The 22,717-nt window shown below is 34.2% G+C and overlaps 1 protein-coding gene and 1 non-coding gene across 2 annotated transcripts in view; one reads left to right on the top strand and one right to left on the bottom strand.

The window, feature by feature from the left end:
• The window catches only part of tenm3 (teneurin transmembrane protein 3), a 421,902-nt gene extending 399,564 nt beyond the window's left edge, over positions 1–22,338 (bottom strand). Inside the window, exon 1 of the mRNA XM_068221974.2 lies at positions 22,202–22,338. The gene's annotated coding sequence lies outside the window, so the exon portion shown is untranslated. The remainder of the gene's footprint in view (positions 1–22,201) is intronic.
• On the top strand, positions 6,770–6,879 carry mir2197 (microRNA mir-2197). Its single transcript, NR_030668.1, has one exon. It is a non-coding gene; the product is annotated as a microRNA mir-2197 (primary transcript).
• Positions 22,339–22,717: the final 379 nt, after the last annotated feature.

Here is a 22,717-nt window from a genome sequence, read left to right as displayed (position 1 = left end):
TAAATGACTTTATTAATTTCTGTTCATTTGAAGATACACAAAATAAAACTGTATCAAATGAAAAATAAATCTTTGCAATCTTAACTAAAATAAAATGACGGTGCAGCTTAAACATCGCTATATAACATTGAAATGTTGTATCAAAATATACTGTTAAATTATTTTATAGTTGTTGTTTTATCCAATTGTATGTCATATTTTGACACTCCTGCTATTCAGCAATGTTTAAACTTACAGTAACTTACAGTAATTTAACATTTTAGATAAGATTGCAAAGATTTAATGAGCTTTTATTTGTCATTTATTTGCAATTTATAAAGCATAACTAGTCCTCACTTTATAGCTTAGGCCACAAAACAGGATGAAGTAGAGTTAATAAAGCATTTATTAACATAAAAAATTAACTATAAGTATATGCCCGCATAATAATATATAAATGTTGAATGTTTCATAGTGTATTAATCATTTATTAACTCATTCTGAATTATCTTAAAAATCATTGATTTATTTATGAACAATTAATAAGTAACAAAGTATGAAAATACAATCATTAAGCACATTATATATGTCAAGACATAGTCAAGAATAGAGCATTTGTATCTGCAGTTACTGTATAAACTGCTTACTAACGACTATTAATATAGAGTTATTGCTCAACAATTAATGAATTCACTATTTGCTAATACTTAATAAATGATTCATAATGTGTAAATATAAAAGTGTTACCAAATAAAGAAAGCAAGAAGTAACATTTAGAATAACGCAATTAAGTTAACCTACAAATCTTACAACATATCAAACTAAATAATTAATTCAAGCCGTCTGAATTACAATGGTGATGTATATAAATAAGCCTAAAAAGAGCTGATGTTTTCATTTTACTAATGAGGTTTATAAAGAATATGCTGAAATGTGTTGTTTTTAATGTTCTAGTGACCATTAGGGTTGTCATCAGTAGTGGAAAATGCAGTAGCAATGTTGTCTCCGCTTCCCTTTTGATTGTCCAGAGCTCAATATCATATAGCTCATACAACAAAATTCAAGATTTATGCGTTGCCCTACCACAGCACCTGAAGTACATAGGGGGAAAAAAAGGGAATAAAAATCTGTATGAAATTTTAAAAATTGCTTTTTGTTGTTACACATATAAATAATGTAGGAGACCTTTCAAAGACCCTCTTCAAAACAGAAGTTCTTTTTTCATCAGGATGTCCGTACTAAAAGTCTTTGTATACAATGTGAAAGTGTTGCAACATGTTTTTTATTTGTTATATATGTTACTTTATGTTTTATTGTTATTGTATATACACCATATTCTATTATTATTACAAATATAGAATACTACTAATAATAATATCTGAATATCAATTTGTATTCATGTAATAAAACTATACTGTACACACATTTGAAATCATAGTCATATGGCTTTAAAAGAGGCTGTGTGCAATCTAGTATGCCCATTCAGTTTACCAAACTGAGCTTTTTAATAATATGGTTGCAGTGGGCAAAGAAAATCGTGTGCTTCACGACTACATTCACTGTTGCGATGCATGCGGCTGCCCTGTGTGCTTTAGTCGCACTGCTCGATGTATCATGCACAAGCCATGATGAATTCATTCCCTTTATTCTCTGACCTCCATCAATTTGACAATATCGCACCATATTTCATGGCTGACCCCATCTGCAGATACAGGTCCATGCTGTACCTACAGCTGAATTGAGGAGAGCAACAAGAGCAGCTGATTAATTTAACCTGTTCCTGCTCTACCTGGCACATGTTGCCTGACGGCACTTGATGAAATGCATCCATTCTCACTCTCTTTTCTCCTCCTTAGATTACTGTTGAGATATTGGAACTCTCGGACAATGATTCCAGCCTCTCTCTTTGACCTGCACAGCTTTTCTGGTTCCTCTTTTTCACCCCTAGAGTCTTATTCCTGGGTTAGTTGCACTTTGAAACTTGATTGGATTTTCGGTTTGATTGTTTTTTTTTTTCTTTTCTGTATATTGAGGTCTCGCTCTCTTTCAACTGTCTGTCTCACACTTTGTTCTTCATTAACCCGAGCAATCAATACAGCATCTTAGAGTCAATCCATATGTGGCTTAATAAAAATACAGTCAAGTTCAGGTGAGTATTTCTGCGCTGAGACTTTCAGTGACATTTTATGACTGGAGGGACATAATTAATAATAAATGAAAAAAAAGTAAAAAAAATAAAATAATAATAAATAAATAAAAAATCCATGGCTGACAGCTACAGTCCCCTAAATCTGAGCAAAGTATGCTATGAAAATTTTGTCCTTTTATTATCTTTAGTTTTTTGCTCAAAACCATTTTTTTTTAATTGCTTTGAATGAGAGTTATTTTATTATTATTATTATTATTGGTGATGTAGGCGATACTGTAATGTAGAGTTGAAACTTTCTGACCCCAAAACCCAACACACTTCTGTAGTTCTCAGCTGTGATTCTTGAACATTTTTGTCACTCAAACCATCCTACTAACATCCTATCCAGCGGTTTAAAACACTTCCAGCTGACATTCCATTTCCAGAATGTCTTAATTATTGCCCTGGTGGTGGAAACAGGCAATTTCAATGTCTTTTTTGGTTGCTATATTTTATTATAACCATTTCCCATTTTATGAAGCTCAACAACCTTTTGCTACAAAGCACAGCTGTCTTCAATTTTACCAATTGTGATGAATGACTGAGTGAGTCTTGCCTTTGTGTTTCTTCATACAATATGCAAAGCTCTGTGAATCAGAAGGTCATGGTTGAAGAATGTCCTCCTCCTAGTCACCCAGGTGCACTAAAAGGGCTAAATATCAGAGGGAAAATATTTCAAAGATATATGCTCATACCAAGGTTATTATAGTTATCTTTAGGTTTTTTTAGTAGTATTCTTGATATTTGCTTTAAATCACAGTTTATTTTTGATTCTTTCATTTTCCTTCAGGTGAGTCCCTTTATTTATCAGGGGTCGCCACAGCGGAATGAGCCACCAACTTATCCAGCATATGTTTTACACAACAGCGGATGCCCTTCCAGCTGCAACCCAGTACTGGGAAACATCCATACACACTCATTCACACTCATACACAACGGTCAATTAAGTTTTTAATTCACCTATAGCGCATGTCTTTGGACTGTGGGGGAAACAAGCACCTGGAGGAAACACATGTAAACACGGAGAGAACATGCAAACTCCACACAGAAATACCAACTGACCTAGTCGAAGCTTGAACCAGCGACCTTCTTGCTATGAGGCGACAGTGCTAACCACTAAGCCACCGGTTTAGTTTTAGTTTGATTCATTAATAGTGTTGTACATTTTAGTTTAGTTTTTATTTTGAAAATACATTTATATTTAGGTTTTAGTTTTAGTTTGATTAATTCCAATATAGCAGAGCTGGCAAAACCCATTCAGTGTAGACCAAAGAAAAGTTTCATGCTTTTAATGCTTTTCTCTTGTGCAAACCTTTTAGTAATAAATACACAAACAGTTTGGACAGACACTAAACCCAAAAACATACAAATGCAACGTAAACAAGAATTTAGACAAACTTCTCCATTCAAAAGATAATACGTAAAACATAATGTTTTTTATATCCATATTTCTTTTAGTTTTTTCATTTATTTTTCATGATTTTTTTTTTCTGTCAAAGATGTATTTCTTTGTTTTTTGACCATATAGTTTTAGTCTTAGATTTAGTTTCTTTTTTCATTTATTAAAGTAGGCGGCATAATGGCTCAGTGGTAAGCACTGTCGCCTCACAGCAAGAAGGTTGCTTGTTCGAGTCCCGGCTGAGTCAGTGGCAAATCTGTGTTAAGTTTTCATGTTCTTCCTGTGTTCGCGTGGGTTTTCTTCAGGTGCTCTGGTTTCCCCCACAGTCCAATAATATGCACTACAGGTGAATTGGGTACACAAAATTGGCCCTAGTGTACAAGTGTGTGAATGTGAGATTGTATGGGTGTTTCCACGTACTTGGTTGCGGCTGGAAGGGCAAAAATTACACCGGAATATTTGTCAGTTCATTCCACTGTGGGAACCCCTGATACATAAAAGATTAAGCCGAAGGAAAATTAATGAATTTACTAAAGTAACCTTTGCTCATATGAATTAAAAGGGATGTAAATAATTGTAAAACACATCTTTTTAACAAATATATTATATTTATATATTTATATATAAAACCGTGTTGTTTTTTTTGCAATAATTTACTTTTAATTTAGGGGAAAAAAACTTTTTCACAGCTTATATTTATCAAGGGTGAAGGGCACTGTATCTGTGGCATTCATGGAAGATTAGTCAGCTTATTCATTCACACTAAGCTGGTAGCAACGATATAGGTCAAACATTCACAAAATACATGTACATGCATGCACTGAATCAGGCTTGAGAAGTTGTGACAACAAAAAGCAGATAAAAGAAAATCAGACAACCATCGGGTGAATTCCAGCTAATGTTGGGCTTGTTATGAGATGGGGTGCTGAGAAAGAGCCAGCAAAGTGAATAATGTATATGTGGGAGATCATGTGTGTTTATCAGAGGCCAGTCTAAACACAGGAAGTAGAAGCGCAAATCATCAGTTACCATCACAACCTGATCTCATCTTAACTCGGTAACCTAAAGAAACAAGTTCTCAGGCTGAAACAGCATTGTTTGTGTTTATGCAGACACAATAAACCACTTTCCAAGTAAAGTAGTGATGCCATTGAGATTGGAGGCTAAGTCCTCATCCAGTGTATAAATCTGTGGGAAATAGGATACAGTAATGCTTGAACAACTGACTAGATCTGCGGTGCAATTCAAAACAAAATTGTTAGCTAACTAAGGTCGTAAGTTGCATTATTAAAAAGTTCGTTGATTTGGCGTTTTTCAAATCTGTCGTTTCAACAAACATTCGCAAACTGCATTGCAAACTTGTACGGTTAGTTAGTAGTTAGTAGCATAGTTCCTGGTTGTGTTCTATTCCCTGTTATCCCCCTTTTGCCCTATTCATTTAGAACATTCCAACATTTAAACTCGAAATGTTAAAAAAAATTAATCTCTTATGTGTAACTTGCTTTCAAAGTATTTTTTTATTATCAATCTTTAAATTAACAATTTAATTGCCCTTCGTAGTGCACTTTGAAAACCTTTGAACACAGCTGTGGCTCATGACAAAAGCTATAAATGTTAAAAGCAGAATTTACAGGTTACATCTCCAATGCTTGTGAAAATAAACATATATAGATGTATAAAATGTATAAACAATATCCTAATTAATAATAATAATGATGATGATGATGATGATGATGATTATTATTATTTTTTTTATTTCTTAATAACTAGCCTACTGTAAATTGGACCTACAACCATTAACAATTTATATATGAGATTAGAATATGTATTAGCTTAGTAATTTTATAAGGAATACTCTCAATAATATTTGTAAAGGAAACATTTATAGGACATACATGTCTTTTAATTTTAATTAATATAGAAATTAGTGCATGTTTTTACCAAAACTAATATTTTTATTTTTATTATTTTTTAAAATAATTTGTGTGTGTGTGTGAGTGTAAAAAAATATAATTTGCATCAAAAAGATGGGGTTTTTCTCTAAAGAAGTAGTTACTCCACCCTGTTCAGAGCGTCATAATGGACGTTTTACGTAATAACTAATGTGGTTGAGAACAACAGCAGTTTTGGGAAGCACTCATCACTACATCGTTCTTTTCCCATTGATGCATCATACTATGATAGTTCAGCTGCAAATTATTTCGTTGTTTGGGAAATGCCCACCTGGATAGGAAAAAAAAAACCTGATAAATAAAAATAATATACATGTACATACACTGTCTGGATTATTTTTAAATTTCAGGGAAAAGGGGAATTTGAATGCACAGAAGCAAATGGAATGCACATGTACTGTAAATAATATTAATAATATATTAAAACAGATTTCCCTACAATTTAATATATTAATTATTTTAGTTAAATTACTGGCATTGGTATTTATTAATTTCCTGTGGTTGATAGAAAATTAACAATGTGAATTCAACAGATAGCAAACATCTAATGTGCTCTATTCTGATCATTATATTTGCCTGAAAAAAAATTATATATATATATATATATATATATATATATATATATATATATATATATATATATATATATATATATATATATATATATATATATATATATATATATATATATATATATATAATAAAAACATTCTAAGTATATAGCAAAAAAATCATTAGATTTAATTTGCCATGCCTCATTTAATAATAAACTACAGATTTAAACATTGTTAGACTGAAATAACATTTTGCTTTCTAGGTGGGACATAAACTGAGGCAATACAACCATTTATGAACTATTACCTAATTGATAAAAATTCACTATAATCTTTTCCCTCTTAAAATAATTGCCATGCACCGCTTTAGCTGCCGGCATCAGTCTGTATATAGACAACCACAAGTCCAAGACCACCAAGTGGGAGTTTGACTGACACTTTTGAGAAGGAACACACATTTGATTCACTTAAAAAGAAAGGTATAAAGTTTCTGTTTAATTGTCCCTGCGGAGAAGCTTGCTTTCTAAAAGAGGCAAAAAAAGCAAAGTGGTGGGAGCCAAGAAGAAAATGGAGATCACATTATTACAACGCACTTATGCCGTTCCATGGTTTTAATTTTAGAGCACAAACAACAGGTCGGCAAAATAAAACAACAGTGCTGTGGAAAAAGGGATCCCATTAAAGTGAGTTGGCACAGAGTGTAAAAGGAAAACGTTGTGATGATTCGACTCATATGGTGCTATGCAGTAATAGAGGGCTGGAAGCATTTTGCTTGAGGAGAGTCTAATCACTAGCAGGTACACATTGCAGCTGATGTCATTCACAAGAGGGGCTTTTTTAGGCTATAAGAGCGGTAATTCAATGAGGATGCTGTGGCAAAGAGACTATGCTCCTGGTGTAGCTCCTTTGGTAAAGGCTAATGATTCACCTATATTTTTTATGGCCTATTCAGATTTATTTTTTTTTTTTTTTTACAATAAAATTTATTTTCCCTCTATCTATTTAAAAAAAAAATCAAAAATAAATGAAAAGTATAAATGTATTATTTGATTTTGTAACTTTAGAGCTTAAAATATACATGTACAAACAAAAACATTACATATATACAAGCAGTCGTTTAACAGTGTTTTGTGCTGTAACAAAGCAGCTGCATTGTTAAGTTTGTAAGCATTTTACAGAGAAAATCTAAACAGAAAATAACAAATAAACTTTTCTGAAGACCTACCATCCCAATTCGTCATTAGCATTGGGAATAGTTTGCTTCTGACTATTTTTCAACAGGATTTATGCAAGTATCACCAAGTCAATTGTAATATATTTTAAGACATTTTAAGACTATTAAGAATGAAATTTCACACTTACCATGTATAGTTTTTGATGGCCCAGCAGAATCTTTTTACTTCCCTCATCAACAGACTATTTTTTTTTTGTTTTTAACTACATATTTTAAATAATGTCTCAAAACAAGCACTCCCTATTTACATACAATTTATATTTCAACATATTTTAACCCTCTACCGCATGCATTATGATAAATCTATTAAAAAGTATTTGACTGTTTTTCTTTCCTTTGAATGGCTTAACTTGAGGTGCTGTAAAGAAAATTTTAAAAATGTATTTTATTTAAGGTAATTTATGGTATGTTGTCATAAGGCAACACAATTCCAAATTTAGAATTTTCCTTATAATTAATAATTTTGTTGTTTAAAATGATTTAACTGGTGTTGCTGAATATTATCGAAAACAATCATATTGTATTATCATGTATACAACATACAGTAAATTTAAATATTTTCTCTAGTAAATATTATAACAAATAAATAACAAGTCTAATTTATCCAGATGCATCAGAATAATGTAGCTACTAGCTAACAATGTTTATTTATTATACTTCACCTGTCTTATCTCCCTCAGAGATAACTTACTTGAACTGTCTCCATCATTGTTATTATCAAATATCCAATCTGCATCCTACTCATGGTCCCTAAAACCCATCTCATCCTCACTTTCATCTGCAGGAAGAGTCAATTCTGTCCTTTTCTTGTTTCACTTACCATAGAACATGGTGGTGCTCGCTTATACACTGTTCCCTGTATTCATATCTATTCAAAAGTAGTATTGCCATTAAAACTAATGCAGATGCCATGAACATACAATTAATCAACATTATAATACAATCATTCATGTTGTTATTGTTAAACTTTAAAAGGTCACAGCTGACCTTGCTAGCTAGCTAACCCATTGCAATATTGCTTGTTCCACAGTGTTGCCATTTGGAAACACATACATTTGATCAACTTACAAAAAACTAATTAAATATGTCATCATAACTTACTGGAGGTGATGTTTCAGATTTTTTTGTGGCTCTGACATAATTTGATCCTTTGTTTTTATTGACACTTCACTGGCTAAAAGGTCTTCTCTTTATAACAAAAAATAAAAAAATAAATAAAATAAATAAATAAATAAATAAATAAATAAAATAGAACATCGGTCTTAAAGAAACAGTGGCAGGGAAATGAACATAAATATCATGTTGCCTTATGGCAACACCATGCGGTAGAGGGTTAAAAAAAAAAACTCTTTAAAAACTTCAATAAACTGAATGTATGCACAACAGACTGTTATAATATTGGTTATAGATAGAGTTTTGCTAAAAGTTTTGTATTGTTGGTGATTGGATAGGTATTGGATCAATTGGGTAGCTTTAAAGCAAGGGTGCCCAAATTTGGTCCTGGAGGGCCAGTGTCCTGCATGTTTTAACCCCAAATAAACACACCTGAACCAGCTAATCAAGCTCTTCAAAGGTATATTAAAATCTTCAGGCAAGTGTTTTGAAGAAAGTTGGAGCTAAACTATGGAGGACACCGGCCCTCCAGGACCGAGTTTTGGAACCACTGCTTTACTGAACCAAAAGAAAATTAAGCCCTGTTTATTAGGATTTTTAGACTTACAAGAGAATATTTCAGTGAGTTGAAGACTTTTTAAGGCCTGAAATTTAGTATTTAAAATTTAAGACATTTTAAGTCTTTTTAAGACCCCACGAACACTCTGTAGTGAAAGACTGCACTTAATAACTTACTGTTTACCTTCCATGTGTGAACATATGTGTCTATTAAAATACAAACAATGAGTTAAATGTGAATTTACTTTTAGGCTACTATATGTGGAAAAAAATATCTATTTTACAAGAAAGATGTCTTGTGAGTATGCACAGTGTCTGTCTGTGGTCTAGATCTGCAGGTGTTCAGAATGCCAACTGATAATTTTCCCACAGACTGCTGGGCACAATCGTGCATTCACAATGGTGTAAACCAGGGGTCACCAATCTCGGTCCTGGAGGGCCGGTGTCCCTGCAGGGTTTTGCTCTAACTTGCCTCAACACACCTGCCTGAATGTTTCAAGTATACCTAGTAAGACCTTGATTAGCTTGTTCAGGTGTGTTTGATTAGGGTTGGAACTAAAATCTGCAGGACACCGGCCCTCCAGGAACAAGTTTGGAGACCACTGGTGTAAACCATCATAAGAAAGGTCACCTATACATCTATATCAGTTTTTTTTTTTTTACTAATATAATTATTTAATGATACAGAACAGAGCTATTTCCAACCATTCAAAGGGCTGACAACCCAAACATCTTGTTTTTTACATCCTTCAGAAGTGATCAAGTTTTAAACCTCTCTGTAAAACCCTGCATGCAAGTCAAAAGCTACTGTATACAAAACAAAACAAACCTTTGTGTGTGTGTGTGTGTGTGTGTGCTAGTTTAAAGCAAAAACCATTTAATTCCGAATTCCGGCTGGTTGATTGGTGCATGCCTGGAACAGGTCTACATGAGTGCTCGTCTGACTAAAAGCAGTGGATTTCTAACCGCAAATCTGGCCTTCATGGGATCTTGCAGGAACCCTGAGAGGTTCTTGGTGACTGGGCTCTGGATGACCTTTCAAAGCTACATGCCCACGAATGAAAGATGCAATCTGCCACCTGCTGACGTGATATGTCTCATTATGTTAATACCATTCTCAGTCTCCTGTGACAGAGCTGACTTTCGACCTAGTTTTAAGATGCTAGGAAGAGCCTTTCGTTTACTGCGTATATTGGGCCTACTTATGTCTAACAGAGGATGAATATTACCCGCTGAAAGCCTATTATTAGGGTGCTGGTAAATTTAAATTCAACTCTGAATAGGGACAACTCGCTCATCTGCTATCAAACAACACTAATGTAAAGTCACCGGAGAAATCTCTCTCGGTCTTTTTGCTTTTTCTTTTAATTTATGTGCTTTTAGCCTTTACTTTATAGGACATAGAGCTGACATAAAAGTGTAGGTAAAGAGGAAAAAAAGCAAAGTGGGACACAATGCAATCTGGACTTAAACCCAGGGAGACCATAGAAAAATATTTGTATATGAGTTTTATGTGCTTTAAATATTGTGTTTATAAACAAATACAATCCATTTAATTCAATATAATATATCAAGGGCGTAGGTTTGCGCTTGACATTGGTGGGGACAGGGGACGAGTCACCCCCGCCAAAAATGAATATTGTTTTTATTTATATATATAATAGCTCTTTATGTCCACCTCTTCTTGCTACCTCCATCCTCACTTGTGCAAGGCACACACCTCACACATCGGGAAATTCCCCCTGCGCATGGCGCGCAGTTGTTTTGGCGCTGTTTATATCTGAAACTATGATCTGAAAGCAGCCACTCGCATGACAGCAGGGTAAGGCACAGCCAATCACAATGTTCATATGTATTTGGGGGCGGTGCGACTCGAGGAGATAACGTGATTTAACCCTTTCAGCATGTATAAGTTTATACTGACAGCGAGATGTTTTTAAGTGAATTAAATTATTGGTGGGGTAATTTCGGTAGTTTGTGGATATTGGTGGGGACACGTACCCACCGTCCACTCTAAATCTACGCCCTTGTAATATATAACAGAATTAAAACACAGTGTGTATTATGTTGTCATTATAAAAGCATTCTAGTGTTTTGTGACAGACTTAAGCAAAGTAAACAATAAGCACAGACTATGAGATTTTATGTGTTGTATAGGCAGTTTTATATTATAACACAAGCTTTGACTCAGTAAGTGAGCTTGCGGCTATACTTACAGTATATCAGCTTCATTGATTATAAAGCAAACTCTTTGAACAGTTTCTGTATAGATGAAATCCATTTGTAATTTGAATAAATTACTTATTTTTATTTATTTAATTATTCATTTAAGGAGAAACACGCCTATGAAAATGCTAGATTTAATCTACAAGCACAATGTTTAGTAATCATACAAATGATTAAAAGTCAAAATAAATATGTGCATTGCATGTTAGGATTTTTAAAAATCGATTTCATCATGTCTTGCTCACAAAATAATTGTTAAATAAAAGTTTGTTGTATTCAAATGTTTGTGCACATATTGTACAGTGCTTACAGTAGTTCAGACAACCCAAGCTACCAGTATACAGTGTTAGTATTTCTAATGATAAAATAAGTTGTCATAATTGTAAACATGTATTTTTTGGTGTCACGGTGGAGCAGTGGGTAGCACGATCGGCTTACAGCAAGAAGGTCGCTGGTTTGAGCTTCGGCTGCGTTAGTTGGCATGTGTGGAGTTTGCATGTTCTCCCCGTAATCCTGTGGGTTTCCTCCTGTTTCACCCACAGTTCAAAGACATGTGGTATTGGTGAATTGGGTAAGCTAAAATTGGCCATAGCGCATATGTGTGAATAAGTGTGTTTGGGTGTTTCCCAGTGTTGGGTTGCAGCTGGAAGGGAATCTGCTGTGCAAAACATATGCTGGATAAGTTGGCGGTTCATTCCGCTGTGGCGACCCCAGATTAATAAAGTCGAAAAGAAAAGGAATGATTGAATGAATAACTGTATTCTTTTTATTTAATGCTTTCCAATACTTTTATTTTTAAGTTAAAATCATAAATAATAATTCAATACAATGTTTGCAATTTCACATATCTAATCACATAACCTAGTTTACTTAATTCATATGCAAATCATGCCCAAAAACATTCGGTACATTTTTTTTTTTAATCATTAGTTTTAATCTGCCATGTCTCATTTAATAATAAAACACAGATTCAAAACTGTTAGACTGAAATAACATTTTGCTTTTAGGTGGGGCATAAACTGAGGCAATATGACCATTTATAAACTATTACCTAATTGATAAAAAGAAAAAAAAAGCACTGTAATATTTGAGACTGTAGGCTAAGTGCTCATCCAGTGTATACATCTGTTGGAAATAGGATACAGTAATGCTAGAACATCTGACTGGATCTGGATAGGAAAAAAACACTGCCTGGATTAATTGGAAATCTCAGCAACACAGAAAATTTGAATGCACAGAAGCAGATGGAATGCACATGTACTGTAAATAATATTAATATTACATTACAGATTTTCCTTTAAGTTAATTTTTAAATTATTTTTAGTTTAATTATTGGCATTGGCCTTTATTAAATTCCCTTTTCCCACGCTTGTTTTTCATCTGTCTTAATAAATATTCTGCGAAGACCTGATGATTCAAACTTCCTTGGTTGATAGGAAATTAACATTGCATGATGTGAATTTAACAGATATCCAACATCTAATGTGCTCTGTTCTGTTTGTTATATTTGGCTGAAAAAAAAAAAAATTCCAAACATATGCAAAAAATCTTTAGATTTAATCTTCTATGCCTCATTTAATGATATAATAAAGATTCAAACACTGTTAGACTGAAATAACATTTTGCTTTTTAGGTGGCACATAATCTAAGGCATTATGAGCATTTATGAACTATTACCTAATTGATAAAAAAAATCACTATAATCTTTCCCCTCTTAAAATAATTGCCATGCATTGTTTTATCTGCTGGCATCAGTCTGTATGTAGACAAGTCCAAGACCACCAAGTGAGAGTTTGACTGACAATTTTGAGAAGAAACACACATTTGAATACTTGTATTTTTAAATTGAATGTTTTGTAATAACTTAATTTTATTTTAAAATTATTAATATAATACATCAATTCAGTGTATGCATGCAGCTTCACATATCTAAGCAAACAGACAAAAAAACTCATTTACTATTTTGTTCATATGTAAAGCAAGCCCCAAAACATTAAGTTCCACGGTAACAAAACAGCATCTGCTTACAAGGCAGTTTCACGAAACATTGACTGAGATCTGCTCACTCCCTGAGGATATTTGGGCCTCTTATAGATCCACTGTATTTATCTGAGAGTTTGTTTTTACTGATTTTTCGTTCTTAAAAAAAGTCGATCTTATCTCATTACACAACATTTCTCTGACTCAAGCTGTTCGGCTCACATCCCGTCATGTCTGTAACGTGACTCACTCCCTCTGTCCCATGTGGAACAGCTTTGCATGTGGTTTTCATAACTCAACACCTTTAGAGAAACAACCCGTGTGATCAGTTGTGGACCCAAAGTGACAGCTAACCGAAGCGGACAGTTTTTGTCTTCATGAGGAAATGATTAGTATTTACAGAGCTGCCTTGAGGGTGTAATTGACCACTGGAGTGTGTGTTGTAAAAGAGCGAGAAGGGGGGGAAACGTCAACGCCGTGGTCAGCGGTGATATTCGCAGCAGGGGCCGGATGTTATGATTAGCATGTGGAGTTATCAGATTCATGCTCAATGGGAGGTGCAGGTGAGCTGTATATGCCATCGCTTGCTTAGGAAGATCTATCTTTAACGAAATAGCCTTTTTTTTTTGTCTTTCTTTCGATTTTCTAGGTTTTGGATGTGACAAATGGAGATGGATTTACGAATAGAACGGACGCTTTGTTCTGGTCTGTCCTAAGAGCCTCATCTGTAAAGGTCACCTTTCAAACATTTTACCACCATTTCCATTCCACTGAGTTGATCACAAAATTCAGCAACTCCATTTTATGATTATTACTATGTTAAAAAAATGCAGCGGTCATTCAACTGCTCATCAATGTTGTTATCTTCAACCTGTCAAGACGCTGTTTTGATCCGAGTGGCGCATGTTAATAAAGTCTCATTCATATTTCAATTCCTTCTTATCTGTCATCAGTGGAGCACAAAACACTGGCCTTTAAAAGAATAATGCTATTTAAATGAATTTGTTTGTGTTTATGCTCAGTTGTACAGCTTTTATAGACTAAAATAAATAAGTAAATAAAATAAATATGTATAAGCTGAGCCACATTTCACACAACCACATTGAACCTGTATCGACCTGATCATAAAATAATAATTAAAAAAATGAAGTGAGCATAATTTATTTTTAACTTTTTGATCTAAAGTAAAATAGCATTTTGTTTCATTCCTCAAACAACTAACTGCATTTCTTTGTAATTAAATGTTTAATTTAGTTTAATAAATTTAGAGATTTTTTTATATAAAAAAAACAAATGTTATGTTTTAGCACAAAGACATTTTTTTTATTTTAGAAAGTTAAGAAATCAATTACAACAAATGAAAAACATTTGTTACTCTGACTCATTTCCTGAAAGAAAAAAGCTCTAAACGACAATATTTTATTTTTAAATAGGAAAAAAAATTTATCAGACATTAAAAGAATAAAACAAACATTAACAATTTACTAAATAGTAATACATCCAGGGGTCAGTTGCCGTTTCTGTGCATAGTTTGCATGTTCTTTCTGCATTCGTGTGGGTTTCCTCCGGGTGCTCCGGTTTGCCCCACAGTCTAAAGACATGCGGTACAGGTGAATTGGGAAGGCTTATTTGTCCGTAGCGTATGAGTGTGAATGAGTGTGTATGGATGTTTCCCAGAGACAGGTTGCAGCTGGAAGATCATCCACAGCGTAAAACATGCTGGATAAGTTGGCGGTTCATTCCACTGTGGTGACCCCAGATTAATAAAGAGACTAAGCCGAAAAGAAAATGAATGAATGAATAATACATCCAGTGAAATTGAGAATTTTTTAAGTAGTCTGCTGTTTTTTTACACATATATTGAAGTTAGAATTATTAGCCCCCCTTTGATTTTTTTTTTCTTTTTTAATTATTTCCCAAATTATGTTTAACAGAGCAAGGAGTGTCTCAATATATCTGATGATATATTTTCCTCAGGAGAAAGTCTTATTTGCTTTATTTCAGCTAGAATAAAAGCAGTTATTAGTTTTTTAAAAAACATTTTGAGGTCAAAATTATTAGCCCTTTTAAGCTATATGTATTTTTTTCGATAGTCTACAGAACAAACCATCCTTATACAATAACTTGCCTAATTACCCTTACCTGCCTAGTTAACATAATTAACCTAGTTAAGCCTTTAAATGTCACTTTAAGCTGTATAGAAGTGTCGTGAAAAATATCTAGTCTAATATTATTCACTGTCATCATAGCAAAGATAAAATAAATCAGTTATTAGAAATGAGTTATTAAAACTATTATGTTTAGAAATGTGTTGAAAAAATATTTTCTTGGTTAAACAGAAATTGAGGAAAAAAATAAAAAGGGAGACTAATAATTCAGGGGGGCTAATAATTCTGACTTTACCTGTATGTACACTAAAAATGTACAGTAGGGTTCCACACAGTTCATTCATGTCGTCCAAACACTAAATAATAAAATAAACTATTAATAAGTAAGTACATTGAGAACAAAAATAATTAAGTTGTCCCAAGACAAATCTCAAGAATTGTGTTGTTTCAGCTCATTTTAAATAATACATTTTTTTTTGAGTGTATGCATGCAATTATACCACTAATATACAGCTCTAAACCCTTTTTAAAACACTATCTCAAATAATTGAGCCAATATTCCTACTTTTACAACCTCTGCCCATAGCTTTTGTGTGGCCAAAACGGCATCTTAACCGCTGACAAAGATATCAAATAAAAAAGTGCTTCTCTTTATCCACTGCTAAACTGCAACTACAGTTCAGCTTTGTCTCTAAAGTAAACAATTACTCATTCTAAGTTCTCTGGACTGGACTCAAAGCCCAAGGGATTTGAGCGCTGTCTGCCGAACAATGAGAGGAGATATGGTTTAAAACTGTCGGGATTTGAGCGGGAAAGAGAAGTCGAGGACTGAGGCTGGAGGATAACAGTAAGACTCGAGGTAGAGAGTTTGATCGCTGCGGATTTTCATTTTAAAATCCTCATCCTATTATGTGACATCTCTAGTTAGGCAATTAGTTGTCTGTGGGTGTGTTTATTGTCCGGCGCATATTTCCATATATGCTGCTGTAATCAAAGGGCCTATTTTAAGCAGTCACCAAGAGCGCATTGATGTTACTATCAAAAATACTAAATGGAGCTTGCGGTGATACTAATAATAACAATATCAATAGTGCACGCAACAGAAGCACCAACACAACAAATATGATCTGTTTTATGCTCAGCGGACATCATTTTTCTTCTCCAAATGCATTATGTGGGGAACGAGTGCGGCTGATTGCATTTGAAACGTATTATGGGACATCTGTCTAAATCTGAGATGATGTAATTATATAATTGAACATGTGGAGCTCTTTCCTGGAATATGGTTATTGGTAGTTGGCACGGGCCAAGAGCGGCCGACCACAGCCGTTACGAGAGGAGAGAGAAAGAAAGAGAGGGATTGTTCCAGAACATGATGTTGGCTGCTTTAAAAAATACTTAAAGACATGCCTGGGAACTCATGATATGCTTGGACAGCCATCCTTTAGAATCCATTCTTATGGAGTCACATCCTGTTATTGCTCTGCAATGCTGTTGGTATCTCCTTATGTTCAGTTTGCAATTGAAAAGAGACAAATGTTTGAAGGCCAAACCAGCAGCACACGTGAAAACATGTACATTAATAATCCAGAAGCCTTTGGACTGAGAATGATACTCTAATATTCTGACAGAAGGGTCATTGATTATTAGAGATGTATGTATATTTCATCTAACAAATATTGATTTTCTTGTGGTTTATGGGATAATAAGTGTTTTGCATCATAGTAAACATGACCTAAATACATCATTGGCCAAAAAATAAAAAGAAATAAGAAAGAAACTACTTGAACATTCTTGATTTCTATGAATTTACAACACTAAAAATATCTGACAAAAAGACATGACAACATTTTTTGTTACTTTATGTAACTTATTTTAAAATAGGTTAATCAAATTAAGTTAAGCTGTTTTTGTTATACAATTTGTTTGGTCTAAGTTGAAATGACTAGAGAAGTTAATTGGACCCCAAAAAAAATAAAAATGCAATAAGAAATAATATTTTGTACAGTGTGTATTGGAGTAAAATGTAACATTTCTTTTATTCTAGACAAGTCTGATATTAATTATTCCCCTTTTCTAATAAAAAATATTGTCTTTTAGAGTTCTTACTAAGGTAAAACACGAATATCGTGTATAAAAATTTATCTAAACATGTCTGACCAAAATATATGCTTTATGCTATTTAACCAATTCACTACATTTTAAATGTAGAACAAATAAAGCCAATAGTTTGCAGAGCAAAACTCAAATGATGTTTAACAGAGCAAGGGAATTTTCACAGCATGTCTGATAATATTTATTCTTCTAGAGAAAGTCTTATTTGTTTTATTTCAGCTAGAATAAAAGCAGTTTTCAATTTTCTATGAGCTATTTTAAGGTCAAAATTATTAGCCCCTTCGAGCTATTTTTTTCTGACTGTCTACAGAACAAACCAACGTTATACAGTAACTTGCCTAATTACCCTAACCTGCCTAGTTTACCTTATTAACCAAGTTAAGTCTTTGAATTTCACTTTAAGCTGTATAGAAGTGTCTGGAAAATACCTAGCAAAATATTATTTACTGTCATCATGGCAAAGATAAAATAAATTAATTATTAGAAATGAAATATTAAAACTATTATGTTTATAAATGTGTTGAAAAAATCTTCTCTCCATTAAACAGAAATTAGGGGGAAAAAACATGGGGGCTAATAATTCTGACTTCAACTGTATATATGTTTTTAAATCCAAAGAAAATGTGAATTCTCTCACATTTACCCCATAGCTGTTTGTTGCTGATGAGAAAACCAGCACATCGCCTAACGCAAAACATAAAAGCTGCTGTTTTTCATCAAGCCCGGATGAATTATTTGTCTAAAACACTGCACACAGCTGTCAGTGCACACACAATAGCTATTCTGCTAAGTTTGTGTCAAGCGCGCACACACACACTCACACTTCATTGTGGGGTGCAACACAGAAGCAGGTGCTGTAAAAGTTAGTGCTAAGGCTGCTCAGACCATTCATCAGACCCGTTATTCATGAGCTTGTCTGCACTCCACATGCTAAAGAGAAGAAACATGTCAGGCAACTGCCAAACAGAGCGTTCACCTGCACACCTGCACTGCACTCTGCACGATTGGCCCTATCAGTATTCATGCATCTAACTACAGCTGTTTCAGCCCACAGCCATGAAAAATGGTGCGGGGAAATATTCTATGCATAGACATGTTGATTGCAGGGAAATATTTTTTTACTGCAGTGTCTGTTTAACACATCGGACACATGTAAAGCTTGTAGGAAAAGGTGCTTTTTTTGTGTGTATAAATGAATTTTTTATGATCTTTTTATATTCTTTGGCATTGATAAAAGGACACCTTAGAAAATGAGAAAATAAAAAATTCCGAGAAGCCCCTGCAGCTAATGTGTGAATATATAAGATGAATAAAAAATGACCATAGACACTGATGAGTGGATGCTCCCTCATCATGATTCTCCATTAGTTACCTTTGAGAACAAAGAGAGAGTTACATTAGGTCACAGAAAGTGAAGCAGAGGAAGTTCTCTTTTGCCTTAAATTTACGTGATGCCTATGCACACACACATTTAGACACTTACAGTGATTTTACATTTTGATGTAATCGATTTTATTATAAGCTAATTATATTTCTATACCCTAATCTAAACATAACCCTGAAAGGGATGAACTGCATTTTTACTATATATGTCCATCCATCCGTCCGTCCGTCCGTCCGTCCGTCCGTCCGTCCGTCCGTCCGTCCGTCCGTCCGTCCGTCCGTCCGTCCATCCATCCATCCATCCATCCATCCATCTATCTATCTATCTATCTATCTATCTATCTATCTATCTATCTATCTATCTATCTATCTATCTATCTATCTATCTATCTATCTATCTAAAATGAAGAATGAATTCTAAAGCCAAATCTAATCTATGTGTGTTTTTTGGTTTACTGCTGGATCAGAGAAAATGTCTTTCTGTGTGGACCATATTTCCTGTTTTTAAATCTTGGTTTCTACTGATTAGATTAATATTACATTTATCATCAACAATATAGCAGCATTTTCTTTTTCAGATGTGGTCATTCAAAAGCTCAGAACAGAAAAGAGACTGTATAGTAAGTCACTATTTAAGAGTGTCCTTCTCAAAAAAAAAAAAAAAACAACAACAACAAAAGATCAATTAGGTTGTTTGTGCAAACAGTTTTTCACAATTTGTTTTTACATATACCAGTTTAGTGCCCTCTAGACCGGGTTAAAAACATTGCCAGTATCATAGACTGGCATTATTAGTCAAAATGAATAAAGAAATCATTCAAACTAGTTTGGTAAATAACGTTCACTGAAATTACTTGACTAAAACAAATACATTTTAGGACTTACTTATAGGTTACTTCTATAGGTTATAATAACATAATAGAAAGAAAGAAAGAAAGAAAGAAAGAAAGAAAGAAAGAAAGAAAGAAAAAGAAAGAAAGAAAGAAAGAAAGAAAGAAAGAAAGAAAGAAAGAAAGAAAGAAAGAAAGAAGGAATCATTTAAGGAATCAGCCCTTTAAGGAATCATTTTACATTTAAAGACTTTAAATGAAAACAGACAATGATCAAATGAGTTTAATAAACACAAAAAAAAATGTTACACTTATCATATATACACAAATGCAAATATTTCCCATTCAATATAGAATTTTTTTAATATTCGTTTCTTTTTCAACAATATAAAATGTAAGATCTCAGTGTCTAAAAATGCTTCTAAAGCATCACATTTACACACATCTCAAAATAGTGTGGTGCGACATTATTTAGTCAACTGAGTTGTGTGATTTTTGTCCTTCTGGTCTGTCAATGGAGCAGTCCGGCAAAATGGCAAAGAAAGCTGATTCTGATTGGTCCTCTTACGTGCATTAAAAATGCTGATTGGCTCACAGAAAGAATCTTATAGAGCCAAGCTAGAGTTCAACTTTGTAGATAAACCATTTTTGCTTTTTAAATAAAAAGTCTTGAAATATGAAAATACTATACAAAAACATCACATAATGTAAATAAGTTGTCATTTAATAAGAATATGTGGATAAATCAATGTTGACAAAAATGTCAGATACAACCTTATAATTTTAAGATGACGATGTATATCAGTAAGTCTGGACAATATTTTTTTTCTAGATTTAAACAATACTGTTTTCATTTATACAGCTTATTTGTTAGTTAAGTTCCATTTGAACTTTTTTAGTACTGACTAATGTAACGTTTATGCACAAATATATCATTGTAAAGCATCTTGGATAAAATAGTAGTTTAAAAGAGAGATCTGTTACGGGTGAAACCTGTTCTGTGCTCTATACAAGAGGGAAAGTCAAGTTTTTTACATGAAAGGTAGAAACTGTGACAGAAATTGTAGGTGAACAATTCCTTTTGCATGCTTCCATCATGTCGCACCTAAACAAGAGCACAGAACAGTAGAGTACAGATCCTTGAGCTTATAGGTAAAACATGGAACGTAGATGGCAACAAAATAAAGGACCGACACCAAATCTGTGTTCAGTGAAATAGGGAGGCTGTCCTATTCTTTCTAGTGAGGGGAGGAAAGAAAAAGGGGAACACAGACAATGGCATAGCTGATCAGAAACATTAGGCGCGGACCAGGCCTGGGCTCCCCAGCAGGTGGTCCGAGTCCGAAGCTCTTCGCTGGCTCCTCTTAATCCCCTTTCAGCCGGGCTTCTCTTCCTGCCCCTGACCCCACGCTGCGATGAAGTTATCACCCAACGCAGCCCAGCTCTCTGGCCGCTTCAAAAAACACTGCTGCTTTTATCGAACGCCCATTTATCTGCATGAAAGCCGTGCAATTTGCCCAATAATATCTCCACTCCATACAGAAAAAGAGAAAGAAGAACTCTAGCCATTTCAATCAAGGGAAAACAATCCAAAATCCCACTGAAACCGCTTTCTTTTTAAATGCGAAGGAAAAGTCTAACAATATGTACTATTACTACAAAAAAAAGATGTCCTGAGAGGTCAATGGATGAGGGAAAAGTGATGTTGAAACTTCCATTATTTAAACAAAGCAGCACAAAGTGAGATTTAAAGGGGTTTTGTGCACGCTAGGATGAACAACTGGAGTGGGTTAAAAACCTGGATATATAACAATGTAACACTGGAAACTGGGACAAACAAGTACAGGAAATGACAGGGGCCAAGATGGCGGCAGCAAGAATTGTAGACTGTACTCTAGATGCCCTACTTCATTGAGGTTCAGCGTCTCAAGCTGACAAAAGCTCAAGGAGGCAGCTGAAGTGGCAGAGATTTCAAAGCGAGAAGCGGGGAGTCATTGCGTGCCCACCCGCAGAGACATATGGGGAAGAATACAAAAAAGTTTTTTTTTTTTTCTCGTTTTTGGGGTGGAGTGTTGTTGTGTTTTTTCATATTCTCCCCTCACCCTCCTCCTTTCTCTCTCTTGGTTTGGCTTGGTATGAACAAAGACGGGAGTGCATTTTAATATCATAGGAGTGCTGTGCCTTTGATTCTATACAACGAATTGCATGCTGATTGGTTAATCTAGACAGTGCCTGTCATTGATTGGATGACGCCGTTAAGCCTTGGAGCGATGAAAATATGTCTTGTACACACTGACACACTAACACAAACACAATGTGGATCCTCGCATAGGTTTGCCAGTTTTTGGCTATACGTTACAGTCGAATTTGAACATTTCAATTGTTATTGTCTCAACCGACTGCATATATGGCTATTTCTGGATCGTTATTTTAATTCAGCACACTTTTTTGTAGCTATATATCTGTGATACATGAGTAACATTACATGCCATTCATGATCTCCAGTTACTGAGGTTAATCTGTCTAACATCCCCGGCCAAACGAAGTAACTAAATGTCATTTCAAACAGGGCCATCACTCACCTGACCTGCAAGAAGTCACACATAGGGATACCATCTGGTCAGTCAGATCTGCCTCAAGCGTAAAAGAACTAATCCATGGATGAAGGTCAAGGGCCAGCAGACATCAGAGCATCAAGGCCAGGAATCAGCAAATCAACCTGGAAGGAAATCGAGAGGAGATGTTTACTGCTTTGAAGACTAAAAAAAAAAAAAAAAAGAGAGAGAGAGAGATGCGAAACGAAGGGAATAGATGTCATGTCTCACACTGTGGGTTCATGGCACACATTCTCTTTATAGGCAAAGGTCTCTTCAGCTTATTAGAGAGTAACAGAGAGACTCTGGGTGTAATTAATGTAGTTCTAACAAGACAAACTGTGAATGACACTTAAAGTGTAGTTCAGTAAGTTCACTTAAACTCCAAATTTAACACTAGTAAAGTTCTAAATGCAACTGAGTTTAAACAACAACAACAACAACAATAAACACTGTGCAAGAAATACCTAAGCACGTATTTATTTATTTTTTTCAATATTAAAT

Source organism: Danio rerio, chromosome 1 (assembly GCF_049306965.1).
Source record: "Danio rerio strain Tuebingen ecotype United States chromosome 1, GRCz12tu, whole genome shotgun sequence".
In the NCBI taxonomy this organism is placed as follows: Eukaryota; Metazoa; Chordata; class Actinopteri; order Cypriniformes; family Danionidae; genus Danio; species Danio rerio.
This window is presented reverse-complemented; position numbering and strand designations above follow the sequence as displayed.